The 23,295-nt window shown below is 41.2% G+C and overlaps 1 pseudogene across 1 annotated transcript in view; it reads left to right on the top strand.

Annotated features, from left to right (window-relative positions):
* The window catches only part of Nlrp1c-ps (NLR family, pyrin domain containing 1C, pseudogene), a 42,803-nt pseudogene that overhangs the window by 6,079 nt on the left and 13,429 nt on the right, over positions 1-23,295 (top strand). The window contains exons 3-6 of the transcript NR_027858.1: positions 17,738-17,908; positions 18,629-18,799; positions 21,072-21,161; positions 23,062-23,153. The product of NR_027858.1 is annotated as an NLR family, pyrin domain containing 1C, pseudogene (transcript). The remainder of the gene's footprint in view (positions 1-17,737; positions 17,909-18,628; positions 18,800-21,071; positions 21,162-23,061; positions 23,154-23,295) is intronic.

The following is a 23,295-nucleotide window of genomic DNA, read 5'->3' as shown; positions in this document are numbered from 1 at the left end:
AATCCGTATGGTTTCTCTGCCCAGATAATATCTGTATGTGTCAATAAAATCAGCCTGGCCCTGGGACTCACCTGAAAGCCTCCCTAACTTTCTGCCAATCCCAGCAGCAAGGTAGATGTCTTTGCTACTCCTGTGTAGCACAGCTTACTTAGAATCAGTGTGTGTCTCCTTCCCTCTACATGGTTCACCCCATAAATATTCATTAAGTACTTATTTTATACAATGACCTACCGTCACAAGAGGAGAAATAAAATTTCTGTCCAAGGACCACAGAAACTGGGAGAGAAGACAGCCACCTTCTCTAATTACATAGGGAGTGACTCTTGCCATGAGGACGGGCATAAGGAGTAATGGGGAAGGGAGTGATCTCAGGGGTAGTAAAGTTTTTAATTAAGTCTTCTGTTTTAATGGGTTAAAACATTTTCTTCTAATAATCTGAGCTGGACTTGCTGGCATAACCCTGCAATTCCATCATTCATGAGGTTAAAGCAGGAAGAGTCTTGATTTTTGGACTTTGACACCATTTTGACAGGAAAGAAAAGGCTCCCGTGAAAACCAAATGACTCGAAAGTAGTGGAGTGACTGTGAGATAACAGGATAGGTGAGGACAAGGGGGAAGTAGGGCAAAGAGTGCATGTGATCAGACCATGTTAGACACATGCAGGAAGGTGTCAATGATTTTCTATGATTAGGATGGACCAATAAGTACTTGTAGAAAAGTGAGTATGTATCAATTATCAAAACAAAAAAGTTAGTATGAACCAGAACCCCATTGCTCATAAAAGACAGCGTTAAGAATTGGAGAAGCTGAGCTTGGCTGTGTACACCTGTCATCCAAAACTCAGAATGCAGAGATAAGGCCAAAAGTCCCAGTCCATCCTGGGCTACAGTGTGATGCTGTCTCAAAATATCATGGGCTAATGATGTAACTCATTGGTAGAAAGACTGCTTATTGTGTTGAATAATTTACACTTGCTCTGATAAAACACCATGAACAATGCAACTTATACAAGAGTTGATTTGGGCTCATGGTTCTAGAGAGATCAGGATGCCTCATGGCATAGAGAAAGTATGGTGACTGGAGTCAGCAGCTGAGAGCTCCTATTTTACACCACAAGCAGCAAGCAGAAACAGTATCCTGGAAATGGCTCAAGATTTAGAAATATTTTTATTTTTATTATTACTATTAATTAAGCTATTATTTGCTTTATATCTGGATCATACCCCCATTCCTCTCCTCCCACACTCTCTCTCTCTCACTTTATTCATCCCCCCCATCCACCCCTCTTACACGTCTCCTCATAAAAGGGAAGGCCTCCCTTTTATCAACCATATCAACCAGCCTTGGCATATCAAATTATACTAGGTGCCTTTTCTTCTATTGAGGCTAGACAAGGCAAGCTAGTTAGTTAAAAGGAATCCAAAACAGACAATGTAGTTCAAGAAAACCTTGCTTTCACTTTAGGAGCTTCTCATGAAAGACTCAGCTGCACAAATGTTATGTATATGCACAGGGTCTGGATATGTCACATGCATTCTCTCCATTGGCATTTCAGTCTCTATGAGCCCCCACGAGGCCAGGTTAGTTTACTCTGTAGGGTTTGTTGTTGTTGTTGTTGCTTCATTTTAGTTTCTTGTGGTATATTCGATGCCTCCAGCTCTGTCAATCCATATTCTCCCTTTCCATAGGATTCCCCAAGCATCTCTGCATCAACTTTCATCAGTTGCTAAGTGAAGCCTTTCAGAGGGCCATTATGCTAGGCTTCTGTCTTCGAGTATAGGAGAATATCATTAACAGTATCAGAGGTGGGCTCCTTCTCATGGCATAGGTCTCCAGTTGGGCCAGTCATTGGTTGGCCTTCCCTCAAAATCTGCTCCATCTATACCCCTGCCTTCTTGTGCACAGGACAAGTTGTGGGTCTAAGGATTTTTTTTTTTTTTTTGCCTGTGTTTTTGTCTCAATGTATCTGTCCATTGGAAGTCTTGCCTGGTTACAGGAGGTGGCCGGTTCATATGCCATATCCTCCATTGCTAGCAGTCTTCTTAAGGTCACCTTCCTAGATTCTTTGGAGCTTCAATTGTCCTAGGTTTGAAGCTCAACCCTGAGATGTCACCTCAAATTCAGTTGTCTCTCCCAGTACTCTCTCCCTACATCTTCCCTGACCTGGTCTCTCCTGTTGTGATCCCCACCATCTCCCTCACCCAGACCCATCCTTCTATCCACCCTGTTGATGTCTAATCTGTTTCACCTTCTCAGTGATATTCAAGCATCTCTCCTTGGGCCCTTCTTGTTACTTAGCTTCTTTGGGACTGTGGATTGTAGCATGGTTATCTTGTACTTTGTGACTAATATCCACTTGTAAGTGAATAACTCACATGTTTGTCTTTCTGGATCTGTGTTATCTCACTCAGGATGATCTTCTAGTTCCATCCATTTGCCTGGAAATTTCATGATGCTATTGGTTTTGATAGCTGAGTCCATAGTATAAACGTACCACATTTTCTTTATCCATTGCTCAATTAAGGGACATATACATATTTTCCAGTTTCTGGCCATTACAAATAAAGCTGCTATGAACACAGTGGAACAAGAGTCCTTGTGGTATGGTGGAGCTTCTTTGGGATATATGTCCAAGAGTGGTATAGCTGTGTCTAGAGGTAGATCCACTTCCAATTTCTGAGAAACTGCCAAATTTATTTTCAAAATAGTTGTACAACTTTGCACTCCCAACTAGAAATAGAGGAGTGACTCCCTTGCTCCACATCCTCACCAGCATAAGCTGTTCCTTGAATTTTTTTATTTTAGCCATTATGACAGGTATAAGATGGAATCTCAGAGTGGTTTTGAATTGCATTTTCCTGATGACTAAGGATGGTAAATATTTCTTTAAGTCCTTCATAACCATTAGAGATTCCTCTGTTGTGAATTCTGTTTAGCTCTGTACCCCATTTAATTAATTAATTAATTAATTAATTTACTTATTCATTTACATTCTAATTGCAGCTTCCTTCCTTCTCTCCTCTCAGGTCCACCCTTTCATCTTACTTTTCCCAACCCTAGCCCTTTCTGGTCAGAGCAGGGGAGGCCTCCCATGGTCATCAGTTCACCTTGGCATTTCAAGTTCCAGGTGCATCTTCTTCTTTTGAAGTTAGAAAGGGCAGGCCAGTTATGGGAAATGGATCCAAAGGCAGACAGCAGAGGCAAAGACAGATCCAGCTCTTGTCATTAGGGATTCCGCATGAAGACCAAGCTGTAAATCTGTTACATATGCGTAGGGGGCCTAGACCCATTCCATGCATGCTCTCTGGTTGCTGATTCAGTCTCTGTTTGCCCCTATTGGCCCAGGTTAGTTGATTCTGTACATTTTCTTGTGGTGTGCTCCTTCAATCTCTCATGCTCTTCTTCCACAAGATTTTCCAAGATGCACCTAATGTTTGGCTGAAAGTCTCTGCATCTGTTTCCAGCATCTGTTGGGTGAAGCCTCTCTGATGACAGTAATGCTAGGTGACTGTCTGCAAGTCTAGCAGAATATCATTAATAGTGTTCTGGTGGGCTCTCTCTCATGGCATTGCCCCTCATAATTTCTGAGGTTTGTTATATATTTTGGATATCAGCCTTCTGTCAGATGTGGAATTGGTGAAAATCTTCTTCTTTCTGTAGGCTGCCATTTGTCCTTTTGACAGTGTCCTTTACCTTACAGAAGCTTTTCAGTTTCATGAGGTTCCATATATTAATTGCTGATCTTGAGGCCTGAGCTCTCAGTGTTCTATTCAGGAAGTTATCTCCTGTATTGATGTGTTCAAGGCTACTTCCTGCTTTTTCTTCTATCAAATTTAGTGTATCTGATTTTATGGTGAGGTTTTCGGTCCATTTGGACCTGAGATATGTGCAGGGTGATAGATATAAATCTACTTGCATTCTTTTACATGGAGACATCCAGTTAGATCAGCAACATTTGTTGAAGAGCCTTTCTTTCTTTCTTTCTTTCTTTCTTTCTTTCTTTCTTTCTTTCTTTCTTTCTTTTCTAATGTGTAGTTTCAGCTTCTTTGTCGAAAATCAAGCATGTATAGAGTCTGCACTTACTTCTGGTTCCTTGATTTAATTCCAATTATCAACCTGTCTGTTTTCATGCCAGTACCATGTAGTATTCATTAGTATTGCTCTGAAGTACCACTTGCAATCAGGGATAGTGATACTGCAAAAAGGTTTTTGTTTTTGTTTTTTTAAATTTGTACAGGATTGTTTTAGCTATCCTGCATGTTTTTGTTTGTTTGTTTGTTTGTTTGTTTCCCCATATGAATTTGAGTATTGTTATTTCAAGGTCTAAGAAGAACTGTGTTAGTATATTGATGAGAATTGCATTGATCTGTAGATTGTTCTTGGTAGTTTGGCCATTTTTACAATCTTACTAATCCAGGAGCATGGGAGATCTTTGCATCTTCTGATGCCTTCTGCAATTTCTTTCTTCAAAAATTTAAAGCACTTGTCATACAGGTCTTTCATTTCTTGGTTAGAATTACTCAAAGTTATTTTATATTATCTGTGACTATTGTGAAGTGTGTTGTTCCATAATTTCTTTCTTAGCCCATTTGTTTTTTATTTAGGAGGGCTACTAATAATTTTTTTCAGTTAATTTTGTATCCAGCCACTTACTGAAGATGTTTATCAGCTGTAGGAGTTCTCTGGTAGAACTTTTATGGTCACTTATGTAAACTACCATATCATCTGCAAATAGCAATTTTTATTTCTTCCTTTCCCATTTGTATCCATTTGGTCCCCTTTAGCTGTATCAATCTAGCTAATACTTCAAGTTCTATACTGAATAACTATGGAGAGAGTAGACAGCCTTGTCCCTGATTTTAGTGGAATTCCTTTAGGTTTCTTTCCATTTAATTTGACATTGTCGTTGTGTTTAGATATTCACTTTGTATCACTGATCTCCCCAAGACTTTTATTATGAAACTCTGATTTTTTCAAATGATTTTTCAGTATCTAATGAAATAACCGTGGGTTTTTTCACTTTGTTTATATGGCAGATTACATTGATGCATTTTCTTTTTTTTTTTTAAAGATTTATTTATTTATTATATGTAAGTACACTGTAGCTGTATTCAGACACTCCAGAAGAGGGAGTCAGATCTTGTTACAGATGGTTGTGAGCCACCATGTGGTTGCTGGGATTCGAACTCCGGATCTTCGGAAGAGCAGTCGGGTGCTCTTACCCACTGAGCCATCTCACCAGCCCGATGCATTTTCATATATTGAACTATCTCTGCATGTGTGGGATAAAGCCTACTTAATTATAGTGGATGATGTTTTTGATGTGTTCTTGGATTTGGTTTGCAAATATTTTATTATTTTTCTTTCAATGTTCATAAAGGAGACTGAATGGAAATAATCTTTCTTTGTAGAATCTTTGTCTGATTTAGGGATCAGAGTGCCTGTAGCCTCACAAAAAATGAGTTTGGCAGTGTTCCTTCTGATTCTTTTTTGTGGAATAATTTAATGAGTACTGATATTAGATCTTCACTGAATGTCTGGTAGAATTCAACACTAAACTATCAGACACTGGTGTTTTGTTTGGTTTGGTTTGGTTCAGAGACTTTTGACTGTTTCTATTTCCTTAGGAAATATGGGTTTATACAGATTGTTTAATTGATCTTGATTTAGCATTGGTAGGTGCTATCAATCAAAGAAAGCACATTTAGTTTAGATTTTCCAAGTTTGTGAAGTACAGGTTTTTGAAGTAAGAGCTAATGATTTTTTTTAATTTCCTCAGTGTCTATTGTTATATCTCCCATTTCATTTCTGATTCTGTTAGTTTGGATATTCTCTCTGCCTTTTATTTGGTTGGATAAGGGTTTGTGTATTTTGTTGATTTTTCTCAAAGAACCAATCCTAAGTTTCATTGATTCTTTATATTGTCCTCTTTGTTTCTACTTTATTGATTTCAGCCTTGAGTCTGATTACTTCCTGCCATCTATTCTTCTTGGGTGTGTTTGCTTATTTTTGTTCTAGAGATTTCAGCTGTGCTTTTAAGTTAGTGTTATGAGATCTCACCAATTTCTCTATGAAGGCATTTAGTGCTATGAGCTTTCTTCTTACCACTGTGTTCATTGTGTCCCGTAAGTTTGGGTAAGTTGTGCCCTCATTTTCATTGAATTCTAGAAAGTCTTTAATTTATTTATTTCTTCCTTGACCCAGTGGTCACTAAGTAGATATTGAGCATTCAATTTCCATGAGTGTTGAAGCTTTCTGTTGTTTCTTTAATCTACATTTGGCAGATACAATTCAGAGGGTCATTTTAATTTTCTTTTATCTGTTGAGACTTGCAACTTTGTGATCAAGTACATGGTCAATTTAGGAGAAGGTTCAGTGAGGTGCTGAATGTTCTGGAGAATTTTTTACAATCTTTTAGGATTATTTGAGTTAGAACATATCTCATTGTTTCTCTGTTTAGTATCTGTTTGGATAACTTGTCTACTGGTGTTGAAGTCTTCCACTACTAATGTGTGGAGTTTAATATGTGATTTAGACTTTAGTAATGTTTCCTTTATGAATGTGTGTGCCCTTGGCTTTAAGGGATAGATATTTAAAACTGAGATGTCACCTTGGTGGATGTTCTCTTGGATGAGTATGAAGTGTCCTTGTCATTTTTATTTTATTAATTTTGGTTGCAAGTCTATTTTATTAGATACTAGAATGGCGACTACAACTTCCTTCTTGTGTCCATTTGCTTAGAAATCTTGTTCCAGCCCTTAAATCTAAGATAATGATCTTTAAGTGTGTCTCTTGCATAAAGCATAGTGATGGATCCTATTTTCATATCCATTATGCTAGTTTATATCTTTTTTTATTTAATTGTGATTTTTTTTTTGCTTTTTTTCATATTTTTTATTAGGTATTTTCCTCATTTACACTTCCAATGCTATCCCTAGTCAGCCATCACTGGAAAGAGAGGCCCGTTGGACTTGCAAACTTTATATGCCCCAGTACAGGGGAATGCCAGGGCCAAAAAGGGGGAGTGGGTGGGTAGGGGATGGGGGGGTGGGTATGGGGGACTTTTGGGATAGCATTGGAAATGTAAACGAGGAAAATACCTAATTTAAAAAAAAAAAAAAGAATGGCTACTCCAGCTTGTTTCTTCAGACCATTTGCTTGGAAAATAGTTTTTCAGCTTTTCACTCTGAGGTAGTGTCTGTCTTTTTCCCTGAGATGGGTTTCCTGTAAGCAGCAGAATGTTGGGTCCTGTTTGTGTAGCCAGTCGGATAGTCTATGTCTTTTTATTGGGGAATTGAGTCCATTGATATTAAGAGATATTAAGGAAAAGTAATTGTTGCTTCCTATTACTTTTGTTGTTAGAGTTGGCATACTGTTCTTGTGGCTGTCTTCTTTTTGGTTTGTTGAGGGATTACTTTCTTGCTTTTTCTAGGGCATGGTTTCCGTTCTTGTATTGGTTTTTTTCTGTTATTATCCTTTGAAGGGCTAGATTCGTGGAAAGATAATGTGTGAATTTGGTTTTGTCGTGGAATACTTTGGTTTCTCCATCTATGGAAATTGAGAGTTTGGCTGGGTATAGTAGCCTGGGCTGGCATTTGTGTTCTCTTAGTGTCTGTTTAACATCTGTCCAGGATCTTCTGGCTTTCATAGTCTCTGGTGAAAATTCTGGTGTAATTCTGATAGGCCTGCCTTTATATGTTACTTGACCTTTTTCCCTTACTGCTTTTAATATTCTATATTTAGTGCGTGTGTTGTTCTGATTATTACTATGTGTCGGGAGGAATTTCTTTTCTGGTCCAGTCTATTTGGAGTTCTGTAGGCTTCTTGTATGTTCATGGGCATGTCTTTCTTTAGGTTTGGGGAGTTTTCTTCTATAATTTTGTTGAAGATATTTGCTGGCCCTTTACGTTGAAAATCTTCATTCTCATCTACTCCTATTATCCGTAGGTTTGGACTTTTCATTCTGTCCTGGATTTCCTGGATGTTTTGAATTAGAATCTTTTTGCATTTTGTATTTTCTTTGATTGTTGTGCCGATGTTCTCTATGGCATCTTCTTCACCTGAGATTCTCTCTTCCATCTCTTGTATTCTGTTGCTGATGCTTGCATCTATAGTTCCAGATTTCTTTCCTAGGTTTTCTATCTCCAGCGTTGACTCACTTTGGGTTTCCTTTATAGTGTCTACTTCCCTTTTTAGGTCTTGGACAGTTTTCTTCAATTCCATCACCTGTTTGGTCGTGTTTTCTTGCAATACTTTAACGGATTTTTGTGCTTCCTCTTTAAGGTCTTCTACCTGTTTAGCAGTGGTCTCCTGTATTTCTTTAAGTGAGTTATTAAAGTCCTTCTCGATGTCCTCTACCATCATCATGAGATATGCTTTTAAATCTGGATCTAGTTTTTCAGGTGTGTTGGGGTGCCCAGGACTGGGTGGGGTGGGAGTGCTGGGTTCTGATGATGGTGAGTGGTCTTGTTTTTTGTTATTATGATTCTTACGTTTACCTTTCGCCATCTAGTAATCTCTGGAGTTAGTTGTTGTAGTTGTCTCTGGTTAGATCTTTTTCCTCAGGTGTTTATGTTAGCCTCTATCAGCAGACCTGGGAAAATAGCTCTCTCCTGAGTTTCAGTGTTCAGAATACTCTCTGCAGGTAGGCTCTCCTCTTGCAGGGAAGGTGCCCAGATATCTGGTGTTGGAACCTGCCTCCTGGCAGAAGTTGTGATCCACTCACAGAGGTCTTAAGATCCCATGGAGGGTCCTGTGTATACCTTACGGGTGTCCACAGACTCCACACCCAAGGTACCACGGTGCTGGCGTGGACAGGAAGGGACTTGTGCCCCTGATCAGGCCAGGTTTTCTGTTTCCCTAACTAATGCAGTCTCAGGTCCTGCATGACTGGATTGGAGCAGATGCTGTGTTCCACTCAACAGAGGTCTTAAGATTCTGTGTCGGGTCTTGTGAGTAGCTGGCGGGTGTCAGCGGACTCCATGCACTAGCTACCTCGGTGCTGGCTGGACCAGAAGGGAGTTTATGTCTTTTTATTGGGAAATTGAGTCCATTGATGTGGAGAGATATTAAAGACAAACAGTTTTTAATTCCTTTATTTTGCTGTTGGTTATTATCTTAGTTAGGATTTTACTGCTATGAACATACACCATGACCAAGGCAACAGTTATAAGAACAACATTTAATTGGGACTGGCTTACAAATTCAGTGGTTCAATCCAATATCATCAAGGTGGAAACATGGCACCATCGAGGCAGGCATGGTTCAGCTGGAGCTAAGAGATCTACACCTTCATCTGAAGAATGCTAGCAGAATACTGACTTCCAGGCAGCTAGGATGAGGGTTTTATAGACCACACCCACAGTGACAAAGTATTCCAACAAGGCTAAACCTACACCAACAAGGCCACACCCTCTAGTAGTCTAACTCTCTGGCCTAGACATATATAAACCACTGCAGTGATGGTAGTGTGTGTGTGTGTGTGTGTGTGTGTGTGTGTGTGTGTGTGGTTCTCTTGGTTTTGTTTTGCTGGTGTGAAATTTATTTATTTCCCGTGTTTACTTGGATGTAGTTAACCTCCTTAAGTTAGACTTTTACTTCAATAATGTTGGGCTGGATTTGTAGATGTATCCACACTTTGGTCTTCCTTCTTCTGGAGTTTCATGTATTTTATAAATTGTATCTTGGGTATTCTAAGTTTCTGGGCTAATATCCACTTATCAGTGAGTGCATATCATGTGTGTTCTTTTGTGATTGGGTTACCTCACTCAGGATGATATACTACAGATCCATCCATTTGCATAAGAATTTCATGAATTCATTGTTTTTAATAGCTGAGTAGTACTCCATTGTGTAAATGTACCACATTTTCTGTATCCATTACTTTGTTGAGGGACATCTGGCTTCTTTCCAGCTTCAGACTATTATAAATAAGGCTTCTATGAACATAGTAGAACATGTGTCCTTATTACCAGTTGGAACATCTTCTGTGTATATGCCCAGGAGAGGTATTGCTGGATCTTCTGGTAGTACTATGTCCAATTTTTCTGAGGAACCACCAAACTGATTTCCACAGTGGTTGTACCAGCTTGCAATCCCACCAGCAATGGAGGATTGATCCTCTTTCTCCAAAACATCGCCAGCATCTGCTGTCACCTGAATTTTTATCATAGTCATTCTGACTGGTGTGAGGTGGAATCTCAGGGATGTTTTGATTTGCATTTCCCTGATGATTAAGGATGTTGAACATTTATTCAGGTGCTTCTCAGCCATTTGGTATTCCTCAGTTGAGAATTCTTTGTTTAGCTCTATACCCCATTTTTAAAAGGGTTACTTGGTTTTCTGGGGTCCACCCTCTTGAGTTTTTTATATATATTGGATATTAGTCCCATATCTGATTTAGGATTGGTAAAGATCCTTTCCCAATCAGTTGGTGGCCTTTTTATGTTATTGACAGTGTCTTTTGCCTTACAGAAACTTTGCAATTTTATGAAGTCCCATTTGTCGATTCTTGATCTTACAGCACAAGACATTGCTGTTCTGTTCAGGAATTTTTCCCTGAGCCCATATCTTCCAGGCTTTCCCCCACTTTCTAATATATAAGTTTCAGAGTCTCTCATTTTATGTGGAGTTCCTTGATCCACTTAGACTTGAGCTTTGTACAAGGAGATAAGAATGGATCAATTTGCATTCTTTTACATGATAACCACCAGTTGTGCCAGCACCATTTGTTAAAATGCTGTCTTTTTTCCCCACTGGATGGTTTTAGGTCCCTTGTCAAAGATCAAGTGACCACAGGCTTGTGGGTTCATTTCTGGGTCTTCAATTCTATTCCATTGGTCTACTTGTCTGTAGCTATACCAGCATCATGCAGGTTTTATCACAATTGCTCTGTAGTACAGCTTTAGGTGAGGCATGGAGATTCCACCAGAGGTTCTTTTATTCTTGAGAAACGTTTTTGCTATCCTAGGTTTTTTGTTATTCCAGATGAATTTGCAAATTACCTTTTCTAACTCTGTGAAGAATTGAGTTGAAATTTTGATGGAAATTGCATTGACTCTATAGATTGCTTTCAACAAGATAGCCATTTTTAGTATATTGATCCTGCCGGTCTATGAGCAAGGGGGATCTTTCCATGTTCTGAGATATTCTTTGATTTCTTTCTTTAGAGACTTGAAGTTCTTATTATACAGATCTTTCACTTCCTTAGTTAGAGTCACACCAAGGTAATTTATATTATTTGTGACTATTATGAAGGGTGTTGTTTCCCTAATTTCTTTCTCAGCCTGTTTATCCTTTGTGTAGAGAAAGGCCACTGATTTGTTTGCATTAATTTTATATCCAGCTACTGCACTGTCTTAGTCAGGGTCTCTATTCCTGCACAAACATCATGACCAAGAAGCAAGTTGGGGAGGAAGGGGTTTATTCGGCTTACATTTCCATACTGCTGTTGATCACCAAAGGATGCAGGACTGGAACTCAAGCAGGTCAGAAAGCAGGAGCTGATGCAGAGGCCATGGAGGGATGTTCTTTACTGGCTTGCTTCCCCTGGCTTGCTCAGCCTGCTCTCTTATAGAACCCAAGACTACCAGCCCAGAGATGGTCCCACCCACAAGGGGCCTTTCCCCCTTGATCACTAATTGAGAAAATGCCTTAGAGTTGGATCTCATGGAGGCATTTCCTCAACTGAAGCTCCTTTCTCTGTGATAACCCCAGCTGTGTCAAGTTGACACCAAACTAGGCAGTACAATTGACCCCTTGTCAACTTGACACACAAACACATCACTAGTAAGCCTCAACCCTTACATTCTTATTCATCCCCAAGATCTAAATAACTTTAAAAGTCCCACAGTCTTTACATATTCTTAAAATTTCAATCTCTTTAAAATATCCATGTCTTTTAAAATCCAAAGTCTTTTTACAATTAAAAGTCTCTTAACTGTGGGCTCCACTAAAACAGTTTCTTCCTTCAAGAGGGAAAATATCAGGGCACAGTCACAATCAAAAGCAAAAGTCAATCTCCAACCATCCAATGTCTGGGATCCAACTTACGATCTTCTGGGCTCCTCCATGGGCTTGGGTCACTTCTCCAGCCATGCCCTTTGTAGCACACGCATCATCCTCTAGGCTCCAGATGCCTGTACTCCACTGCTGCTGCTGCTCTTGGTGGTCATCTCATGGTACTGGCATCTCCAAAACACTGCATGACCCCTTCAGTCCTGGGCCATCAATTGCAACTGAGGCTGCACTTTCACCAATGGCCTTCCATGGCCTCTCACAGTGCCAAGCCTCAGCTGCTCTGCTCAACTCCTTCATGCCTTCAAAACCAGTACCACCTGGGTGACCCTTACACATTACCAAGTCCAGCCACAGCACAAGGTACAACTTTGGCTATATCTGGAACACAGCCACTGTGCTCTCAGAAAACACTTCCCAGAAGATGTCACCTCAATGATGCTGGTCTCTTCTTAATCACCGCTAATTTCTTAGCTCCAGCTAACCAGCATCAATAGTCCCAGTAATGCAAAGTTTTTGCTTTAGTAGTTCTGGTATCTTGTTAATCACAGCTGATTCTTCAGCCCCAGCTAACCAGAACTACAGAATCTTCACAATCAAAACAGCAATGGCCCTGAAAAGAGTCTTTAATTTTCCCTCTGAAATTTCACAAGCCAGGCCTCCATCTTCTGCACTGTTCTCAACATTATCTTCCAAGCTCCTACAAAACATCTGACAGAGCTCTTAACAACGAATGGATCTTCAAGCCCAAAGTTCCAAAGTCCTTCCACAGACCTCCCCAAAACATGGTCAGGTTGTCGCAGGAATACCCCACTCTGCTGGTACCAATTTGTCTTAGTCAGGGTCTCTATTCCTGCACAAACATCATGACCAAGAAGCAAGTTGGGGAGGAAGGGGTTTATTCGGCTTACATTTCCATACTGCTGTTGATCACCAAAGGATGCAGGACTGGAACTCAAGCAGGTCAGAAAGCAGGAGCTGATGCAGAGGCCATGGAGGGATGTTCTTTACTGGCTTGCTTCCCCTGGCTTGCTCAGCCTGCTCTCTTATAGAACCCAAGACTACCAGCCCAGAGATGGTCCCACCCACAAGGGGCCTTTCCCCCTTGATCACTAATTGAGAAAATGCCTTAGAGTTGGATCTCATGGAGGCATTTCCTCAACTGAAGCTCCTTTCTCTGTGATAACCCCAGCTGTGTCAAGTTGACACAAAACTAGCCAGTACATACACTAAAGCTGTTTATCAGGTTTTGGAGTTCTCTGGTAGAATTTTTAGTGTCAATTATATATACTATCATATCATCTTTTGATTTCTTCCTTTCCAATTTGTATCCCATTGATCTCCTTTAGGTCCAATTGCTCTGGCTAGGCCTTCAAGTACTATATTGAATAGGTATGGAGAAAGTGGGCAGCCTTGTCTAGTCCCTGATTTTAGTGGGGTTGCTTTGAGTTTCTCTCCATTTAGTTTGATGTTGGCTACTGTTTTGCTGTATATTGCTTTCATTATGTTTAGGTATGGGCCTTGAATTCCTGATCCATGAATTCCATGAATGGATTCCTTGAATTCCATGACTTTTATCATGAAGGGGTGTTGGATTTTGTCAAATGCTTTCTCAGCATTTAACGAGATGATCATGAAGTTTTTGTCTTTGCGTTTGTTTATATAGTGGATTACATTGATGGATTTCCATATATTAAACCATCCCTGCATCCCTGGGATGAAACCTACTTGGTCATGATGGATGATCTGTTGAGAAGTCTCATTAATTCTAATAGATTTGTTTCCATTTGTTTCATGGCCTTTTTCCCTTGTAGCTTTTAATACTCTTTCTTTGTTCTGCATATTTAGTGTTATGATTATTATGTGGGAAGTATATTCTAAAGTTTGGTCTTTTCATAGCATCCCAAATTTCCTGGATGTTTTGTGTGAGAAACTTTATTGATTTATATTTTCTTTGACCAATGTATTGCTATTTTCTATGGTATATTCTAGTCTTGAGATTCTCTCTTCTATGTCTTGTATTCTGTTGATGATGCTTGCATGTATACTCTCTGTTCTGTTACATAGGTTTTCCAACTCCAGGATTCATTCATTTTGTGTTTTCTTTATTGCTTCTATTTCCATCTTCAGGTCTCGAACAATTTTATTCATTTTCTTTCCCTGTTTGATTGTATTTTCATCTTTAAGAGATGCTATAATCTTCCTAAATTTGTATTTAAGGTCACTTTTTGTGCTTCAACTGTGCTAGGGTATCCAGGACTTGCTGTAAAATCTCCTAAAACACCCCTAAGAGTGGTAAACTTCACTTTGTTCCCTGTGCCCCATTTTCAGGCCCACCACTCTGCCTGTATTCCCAGAAGCTTACAAGCACCATGGATAACCCACTCCAAGCCTTTGCCTGCCAAGTTGGATAGATGGGCTCTGGTGATGTCATATTGTCCCAGGTCTTGTTGACTGTGTTCTTATTCTGGCTGCTAGCCCTCTGCCTTTTGTGGTGAATATAGCCTTAGGTGCTGATTTCTGAAATTGTCTTTGTTAGGTGGAAATTTTTTAGACTGATTTTTCCCTTGGCTTGTGTTTCCTCTCTGTCCTCTAGCCCGAGTTCTGGTTACTAGCTATTTTTTAGGTCAAATAGGGTGTCTTTCCTGGAGTTTTTGTGGCCTGCAATGCATCTAAGGTTTCAAGTGCTAACCTTGCTTATGGGATCCATACTACCAGTGTCCAGGTTCTCAGGCGCCATAGGGACCTTTGAGAAAAAAGGGCAGAATTGTGGGCCATGAAACTGAGTCCAGGGGCTGAATAGAGTTTAAGGGTGATGGGTGTATTTTAAGGGACTTTGGCAGGCAAGGGCTTGGAATGGGTTATCCAAGGTGCCTGTGAGCTTCTGGGAATACAAGCAGAGTGGTGGGCCTAAAAATGGGACACAGGGAACAAGGTGAAGTTTACCACTCTTAGTGTGTTTTAGGAGATTTGACAGGCTGGTGATTTTTGGAGGACTGGGTCTTGCCTGGTTGTCTCTGATGCCTGCTGGCTTCTGGGAATGCAGAGAGAATGTTGGGCTGAAAAATGAAGCACAGGGAACAACAGACAGGGGCAAGGCTTTGAAATCTTTTTTTTTTTTTTTTTTTTTAAGAAAAGCATGAGGTGCCATTATGAGCAACACACATAGAAATTTCTCACCCTGCCATCTTTGACACCTTAATTTCCTGAGCTGGTCCTTTCCCTTCCCTTGGCTTTGGCCAATTTCACCTTTGAACTGTTTTCACTGTGTGCAGTGGTCTTCTGTTTTTTGCCTTGTCCCCAGTCATGAACTTCCTGCCTCAAAGCAATACCTCCTAAGCCTCCACAAAGAGTACTGTGAGTTCAACAAACCATTCAAATGCTCATGACTCAGGGTGACATCTCATTCAAAACACCACATCTTGCAAGCTCAAGACTCTGGCTTTGATCCACAGCAGAAAGGAAAAATTGTGTTATACCCTTTAATTTATTCACTGTATACTTGCTTATGAGAAAACTGAGTCACACTTAATCTGTTATCTTATATTTATATTTGTTTTCTTAATGAATCCAGCCTGTCTTATCCTGAAACTAAATGTCTAGTACAGTATCATTCTGACAAGCCTACAGATCATTTGGATCATTTTCCTATTCTTGGCCATTTTAGGATGTTTCTAAGTGTCTCTAGTTATTAAAAGTTAGTCTTGAATGGCTTGATACAGATGTTTCAAGTAGAAGTCATCTGATGGGAATATTCAGAAGAAATCTGAGTATATACATAGGAAAGGAGAAACCAGGAACACCATTCTGGTTGAACAGGAAAATGCCATTAAGACCAGGGGGTGATCCCATGGAAAAGTGGAAGTCTACAGCTGCTATTAAGCATGTAAAGTTGAGAAGGAAAGTCAAATAGACAAGGCAAAAAACAGAAGGCCATTGCACACAATGAAAACAGTTCAAAGGTGAAATTGGCCAAAGCCAAGGGTAGTGAAAGGATCAGGTCAAGAAATTAAGGCATCAAAGATGGCAGGGTGAGGGATTTCTTTATGTGTTGCTCATAATGGCACCTCATGCTTTTTAAATAATATATTCTGGATTTCTATGTTCATTTGGTGTAAATACTGACAATGCATCAAAACTGCCATCCTCTGGGGGAAAAGGGTGTGGGTCAGCAAGAAAGAATACTTGCTGCTCTTTCAGGAGATGTGGATCCGTTCCAAGCACCCACAATGATGGCTCATACTACCTTAACCATAATCTCAGAGGATACCTGGCACAGCTTCTAGCATCTAATTGATACTACATTTATACAGGACACAAAGAAGTAGGCATACTATTGTACACATGAAGTAAAAATATATAAATACCCTTTTAAAAATCATTCTTTGAAGTTTAGAACTTAGTTTCTCTAATATTTCTTTGCTGTTGTAAATTAAAAACAATTTTAAAAAAATTTTTTTTCATTCAAAGTTTCCTACTTTAAATCTATGCCTTGGCACTTGTGGCTTTTGCTTTCTGTTAATTTTTTTTAGTTTGTCTATTTCTTTTGTTTTTAGTGCTAGGATCTGGTATTGCACAGACCATGCATGTTGCTGCTCCCAGCCTTTTGGTTTGTATTTAGTCTAGCTTAGAACTCAACTTTCTCGTGTCTGCTAACCTTTGTTGCTAGCATTAAGGAATAAAGAAATAAATGATAAAGGAATGCATACTACCATTCAGGGCTCCTCTCTCTCTCTCTCTCTCTCTCTCTCTCTCTCTCTCTCTCTCTCTCTCTCTCTGCGTGTGTGTGTGTGTGTATGTGTGTGTGTGTGTGGTGTGTACATGTGTATGTCTGTCTGATTATCTGTCTTTCTGTCTCTTCCTCTTTGTCTTTCCCTGTATTTCTGTCTGTTTTCTCTCTGTCTGTGTCTGTCTGTCTGTCTGTCTGTGTCTCTGTCTGTGTCTGACTCTCTCTCTCTCTCTTTCTCTGTGTGTGTATATCTGCCTGTCTTTCTCTTTCTCTGTCTCTTCCTATGTTTCTGCCTCTCCTTTTCTATTTGTCTCTGCTTTTATTTCTGTCTTTCTATCTCTCTTTGTCTCTCCTTCTCTGTCTCTGTCTCCCTCTCTTTGTGTGTCTGTGTGTGTATCTCTCCACTCTCACACCTCTCTCCTCTCCCCATGGTGCTCTATCCTTGGAAGAATACAAAGACCATGTGAACCAACACAGCTGTACTATAGTGTGTGATCATGCTTACCATACTGTCACAGAGTCATTTCTACTGCCACTCCTGAGCTCTCTCCCACCAAGCTTTCTATCATGAGACTCAAGAAATCTGTTCCAAAGGAAAGCAAGTGCATTCACATCAAAGAGAAGAAGCCCATCTGAATTTTCAAGGTACCACTTTGTGTCAGGTCCTAAGCTGACCACTACAGATTAAAAAGAAAAGATGCAAACCATTTGTTAACATCCTTCAGACACCAGGACTGAGTCAGAAACAGATGCACAAAATGAGCACACAGCATGCTATCCTAAAGGATACAGATAAGAAACCACCTAGAGGAAAGGATAGAGAGTTTGAAGCAAAGGAACATGTACAAGGCTAGTGAATTCTGGAGACTCCATAATAGTGCTGGAGGCTCAAGCAGATAGAAACCCAATATGTGGTATTGGGGTGTGCACAGACCACACACACACACACACACACACACACACACACGTCACACACATTTTTCTCCCTTCAGGTACAGGTGGACCCCAATCACTGATTCCAGTTGGAAGATTTTCTTCTTCAATCTAAAATTCACCACCAACCTGGAGGAGCTGGACCTAAGTGGAAATCCACTGAGCTACTCTGCAGCATGCAGTCTTTGTAAGGCCCTGAGACACCCTGGCTGCCAACTAAAGACCTTGTGGTGAGTCTGGCCTGGGTTCTCCCATGAATCACGGGTAAATGGGAGGAGACGAAAGGCAAATGATGTCTAGGGTGGCCTTGGTATTTATCAAATATTCACTGAACTCCCATTACCACACCTATAACACATGTCAGACTTGTTAAGATAAACAAATTCGATTCTGTTCTTGGGGATCATGAGAGACTTCATTCATCAAGAAATCCCACTAGCTAGTGATAGCACTTGGTTCGTGAGGGGTTCGGTGGAGCAGATGGACAAAGCAGAAGTGAAGAATACAGAGGCAATGAAAAGCCTGAGGGGGAAAACTCCAGGTCCAAGGAATGGCATCCCCTCATTTCCTCCTGACCACTGCCCTTGTAATCAGACACTGTTTCTATGGACTTTATCTTGATTAAGCTCTCACTTAATGAATGACATCATGCCCTATAGTAGGTCTGGTGAATTTCATGCCCATGACTCTTGAAATTTAGCAGTGAAAGGTCCTAGGCCTATGGAGATCTGCCATGGCCAATGGTAGTTGAGCATTTGTCCTGACCTGTATCCATTGCTCCTGCAGCTCAGCTGTGGAGAGCTTGGAATTCTCTACCTAGACCAGAAAAGGCACAACAAAGACCTAACCACTGGCAGCTCAGCATGCTAAGGCTCACAAAGGGAGACCTGAGATAAGTTTTCAAAAGCAATGAGCCCTGGAGAAGCTGACAGTGACCATTTCCCATGCAGGCTTGTTGAATGCGGCCTCACATCCACATACTGCTCACTCCTGGCCTCAGTACTCAGTGCCTGCTCCAGCCTGACTGAGCTAAACCTGCGGCTGAACTACCTGGGTAACCGTGGTGTGAAGCTGCTGTGTGAGGGGCTCAGGAATCCTGCCTGTAACCTCAGCACCCTGTGGTAAGCAAGCACTGCATTTCCTTTTTGGACATAAGGAGAGGAAGGGACATAGGTGAGTTCCCAGATGACAAAACATAAAAAAGAAAAGGTATAGATGATTCATAGTTAACTTGGCTCCTGACCAGCTATACCACTAACACCCTGTTATTAGGCAAGTCACTGTCTTCTGGTAAACTCAGTGTCCTCATGGATTAAATGGAATGTGATAGCCACCACATAAACATGTGATGTATATTACACATACATGTGAAACAGCCTACAGTATACATATGTAAGAACAAAGATAATATTAGGTAAGTACATGGGATTGGTGGAATCACATGCATTGACATGACTATATATAGTAAGGGATTCTCAAGCTTGCCTTTTTCCAGAAGAGTGCCTCAATCATTTATTCATTTATTCATTCATTAATTCGTTTACGTATGTATTTATAGCAAGCACTCTGTATGTCAAGCACTGGTAAAAACCTTAGGAAAATAAACACAAAGACACATGGTTCTGTCCTCTGAGTTATGTGGAAAGAGACAAATATTGATCACCCATCAGCCTGTGACTCTGTACAAATTGCTGAATACTGTTCAGGCAACAATATTATGAGAGTATAATTCTGTGAGAGGCATAATTTTACTGAATGGCCCAAGAGGGGTCTCTGAGACCTGGAGGAGAAATAGGCCTTGGTTCAGCCAACATGAGACCAGCAGCCCAGGCTATGGCAGAGTTGGGGAAGACTCTGGAACAGATAGGGTCTGGAACCATAGAGAGTCACAGGGGTTGACTACAGAAGCCTGAGACCGATTGCTGTACCTGGAAGTGTACCATTCCTCTAGAGTTCCATACAAACTAAAAAAGCCTCCAAACTACAGCGCTGGAAACAGGTGTCCTTCTCCACACAGCTCTTCATGCTGTCTCTAAGCTGCTCCCTCTCCAGTCCTTCCATCTCTCCAGCACAAGTCCACAGGCAGTTTCTAGAGGTACACTTCCCAGAGGTTGCTGGCCAGTGCCCTTTATGATCTCAGAGACACAGTGGCTCATGAGCCCTGTACCTAGAGCCTGCTGGTTCTTCCGGCAAACAGCAAAGTCAGGCAAGCCTATGTCCTGGGACTTTCCTCTGTCTGACCTACTGCTGCAACTCCCAGACCTAAAGAAGCAGTTTTGCAGTGAGGATTCTTATTTACACACCTCTGGTAGCTGAAACTGGCCAAGCTGGTTGGCACCTTTGTATCCCAGCATGTTTTCAGCCATGATTGTTCCTCACACACTGAAGTACAAGTCCAGAACTGGCCTCTGCTGCAGATCTTCCTTCCAGAAAAATCAGTTACGTGTGAATTCTTACCTGTCTCCTTGCCTCCTCAAGACAGAACATTCTTGAACTCAAAGGCTCTGTCATCCTCTCCATAAAGCAGCTTGGTGTCATTGCACAGCCTTTCAGAGAAGAGGAGCCTTTCCCCTCCTGCCTTGTCTTGCTTCCCAGCAGACATAGTAGGAGTGGTAAGAGTGATGTATCCATGCTTGGGAACTGTGAACTCTGAAACCCAGAGAAGTCAGGCACTATTCTAACACTATCAACAACCCTGAAACCTGAGTGTTATAAGAATGGACCAGAGGACCTTGGGAGTGGCTTCTGTGTAAGGACAAGCTTTCCTTCCTTAGCACTAAAACAATGGAGGGGGGAGGTGAGAATGGAACCAAAGTTCTTTCCTTCCAGGGGAATTTCCATGAAACCTTGCCTCCTGGCACTGTGTTCACCTTGAAGAGTTTCCCAGAATCCCTCTGGGGATATAAATATAACTATTAGCCTTTAGGAATACTGATAGCTACAGATGTGTCCTTTGCCAACAAGAGCCCCCTTATCTATAGCCATGTTCCCCTCCCTGGGACAATCTATTTCCAACAACTGACCTGTGGAGAAATATAAAGGACCTGCCCCTCATTTCACCTCTGAAATGTTCTAAAGGTCCTCTTCTGGTATTCAAATCTCCTTGAACACTCAGTCCCACTGAGGCTGCCTTATGGGCATATCTCTGTCCATTCAGTCTCTCTCTCTCTCTCTCTCTCTCTCTCTCTCTCTCTCTCTCTCTCTCTCTCTCTCTCTCTCCCTCCCTCCCTCCCTCCCTCCCTCCCTCCCTTTCCCCCCAACCTCGTCCTGATTTTTTGATCAAAGATGAGATGGAATGAGCCTCCTCACCTCCTCACTGGCTCTATACACAAACAACAGAGTTCAGGACCCTGAACTCTGACTTCTCAAAACAGCTCCCTCTTGTGCTTGTAGGCTGGATGTGGCCTCTCTCAGGGAAGAAGTGATTACAGAGCTCAGGACCCTGGAGGCAAAGAATCTGAAGTTGCTCATCTCCAGAGCATGGTAAGGTGGGGAGGGAGACAAAGAATTCCCTCTGGTCACCCTTGGCCCTATGTGGCTGGTTCAAAGGTGAGAGATGGGGAAAGGGTCTTGAGATAGAAAAGACACAGAGAGCCTGGAACAAACCAGGAAAACACAACTATTGAAGTAAGGAAGGGTTCTGTATGTACAGTGGCTGTGGTTTTTTGTTTAGCAAAAATAGAATCATGCAACATGCCTCCTTGAGTCTTTCAATCAGAAAAAAATATGAAAGGATGAGTTAGTGGAGCATCTTCTGGGAACAGCAATTGTGATAACAGTAGCCACCAGTAAAGCCAGTCCACTGGAACAATGAAAGCAGAAACCACAGTGAAGAAAAACAGAAATGTTTAGAGAACAATACATACTCTGTGTATCACTGTTTCAACTCTAATGCTCACACAGACACACAAAAGGGAATGTACATGCTCCAACACACACACACACATAGGGAGGGTGGACTGTAGTAAAGCCTGATTTTTGGCACATTTCAGTTCATGACCATGATTTCCTTCTGTTCTCAACATCATTCTGTTCATAACATCAGTGCTGCATGTGAAATGGAGAGGCATCTAGACGTAGGAGGGTTATCCATTCATTTAACAAACATTCAGGATTCTGTGAGTGCAGCTGTGGTCTGTCTGAACTCATCCAAAGCTAAGGTGAACAGTGGTAATATCTTAAAGATGGGGAATGTGGGAAGAGCCTAGTAGAAGAAAAGGCCAGGTGTAGAGTATAAAAGCAGCTCCTTGGAAGGAGAGGAAAACACATGTAGAGATCCTCAGCTCTGCTTCACCATCACCTAAGAGATCCACAGAAATGCAGGTTCTCAGGCCCCACGGCATCTGTGCTGATTCAGTATTTCCTGTACAGCAGCTTCCTTCAATGACATTTCTGATTTAGCAGGCAATACAGGTGACATTTCAACATGGTAATTTGAGAGTCACTGGTCTAGTGGGCAATGAACAGGAAAGTTAGATATAGGGGTCCCTGAAGTGGACCCCTATTCTTAAAAAAATGGCCCATGCCAAGAAACTTCTACATCTGCCCAGAGGCAATGAGAGGCATTCCATGGCCTCAGTCATGAAGTGGCATCTCCTCCCATGTTTTATGGTCAGCTACTGTGTATAAAATGTGCTGGAAAGGACCACATCAGAAGCAGGAATGCCTGTCAGAGAATGAGGACAGTGGCTCGGAACACTGCTCACTCCATCTCAGGACTAGGATGGAGACTGTGTGAAGAACAGAGAACAGAAAGTGGGGAGATTTAGAAGGTGCTGCCTAGGTGATTAGCATTCTGAGTGAGTGATTATTACTTTGTTTTCAATGGCTATACCATAAAGTGTGACAGTGGGCACCACATATAAAGAACAGAAATCATTTCTTGCAGTTCTGGATATAAGGAAGGGCAAGGGCACGGAATCTGCATCTAGAGAAGCCCTTCTTGCTCTTCCATCTGATTTCACAACATGGAATGTTGAGAGCAAGAAGTTAAGCTGGCTTTTGTGACAATCTGGTAGGTCACAGGAATCTACCTCTGTGATAATGGTATTGACCCCTTAATGATGGCAGAGCCTTTGTGATCTTATTGTGTCTGACCCTTCATCCTATGAGCACCGTGGCATTGCATTGGGGATTAATACTCTAATGTATGAACACTGGGGATCACATTCATATAAAGCAAATGAGGGGTTGAGATTATCCTGGTTCTGGCACCATAGGTGCAAGGTGGTTGGGGGCCATCATACAGTTGTGGCTCAGAGAAAAACCATAGGACAGAGTCAAAATCCAGATGGGTTGGATTTTATGTGGAGATATTGTGCAAATAGCTATGGCTATCCATACTTTTTATGACATCTGAGGGAAAGAATATGTCTGTGTCTAGTAAGTCCCATGTGATTGTCCCTACTAAGAACATGGATAAAGAAGAAGTGGGTGATAGCCTGGACTTACTGAAGCAGCAGAGACAACAGTCAGGTATGTGAAGGGATCAACCAAGAGCCTGTAAGTATTGGATACAAGAACATCTGTAGGGGTAAGACATCATTTCTCTTTCTTTTTTTGCTTTTTTAAATTTTATACACAAGTAATATATTTACATCATTTCTACCCCTCCAAC

The sequence above is a fragment of the Mus musculus genome, chromosome 11, assembly GCF_000001635.26.
Source record: "Mus musculus strain C57BL/6J chromosome 11, GRCm38.p6 C57BL/6J".
Taxonomy (NCBI): Eukaryota; Metazoa; Chordata; class Mammalia; order Rodentia; family Muridae; genus Mus; species Mus musculus.
Note: the sequence above shows the minus strand (reverse complement) of the source record. Positions and strands in the feature narration are given on the sequence as shown.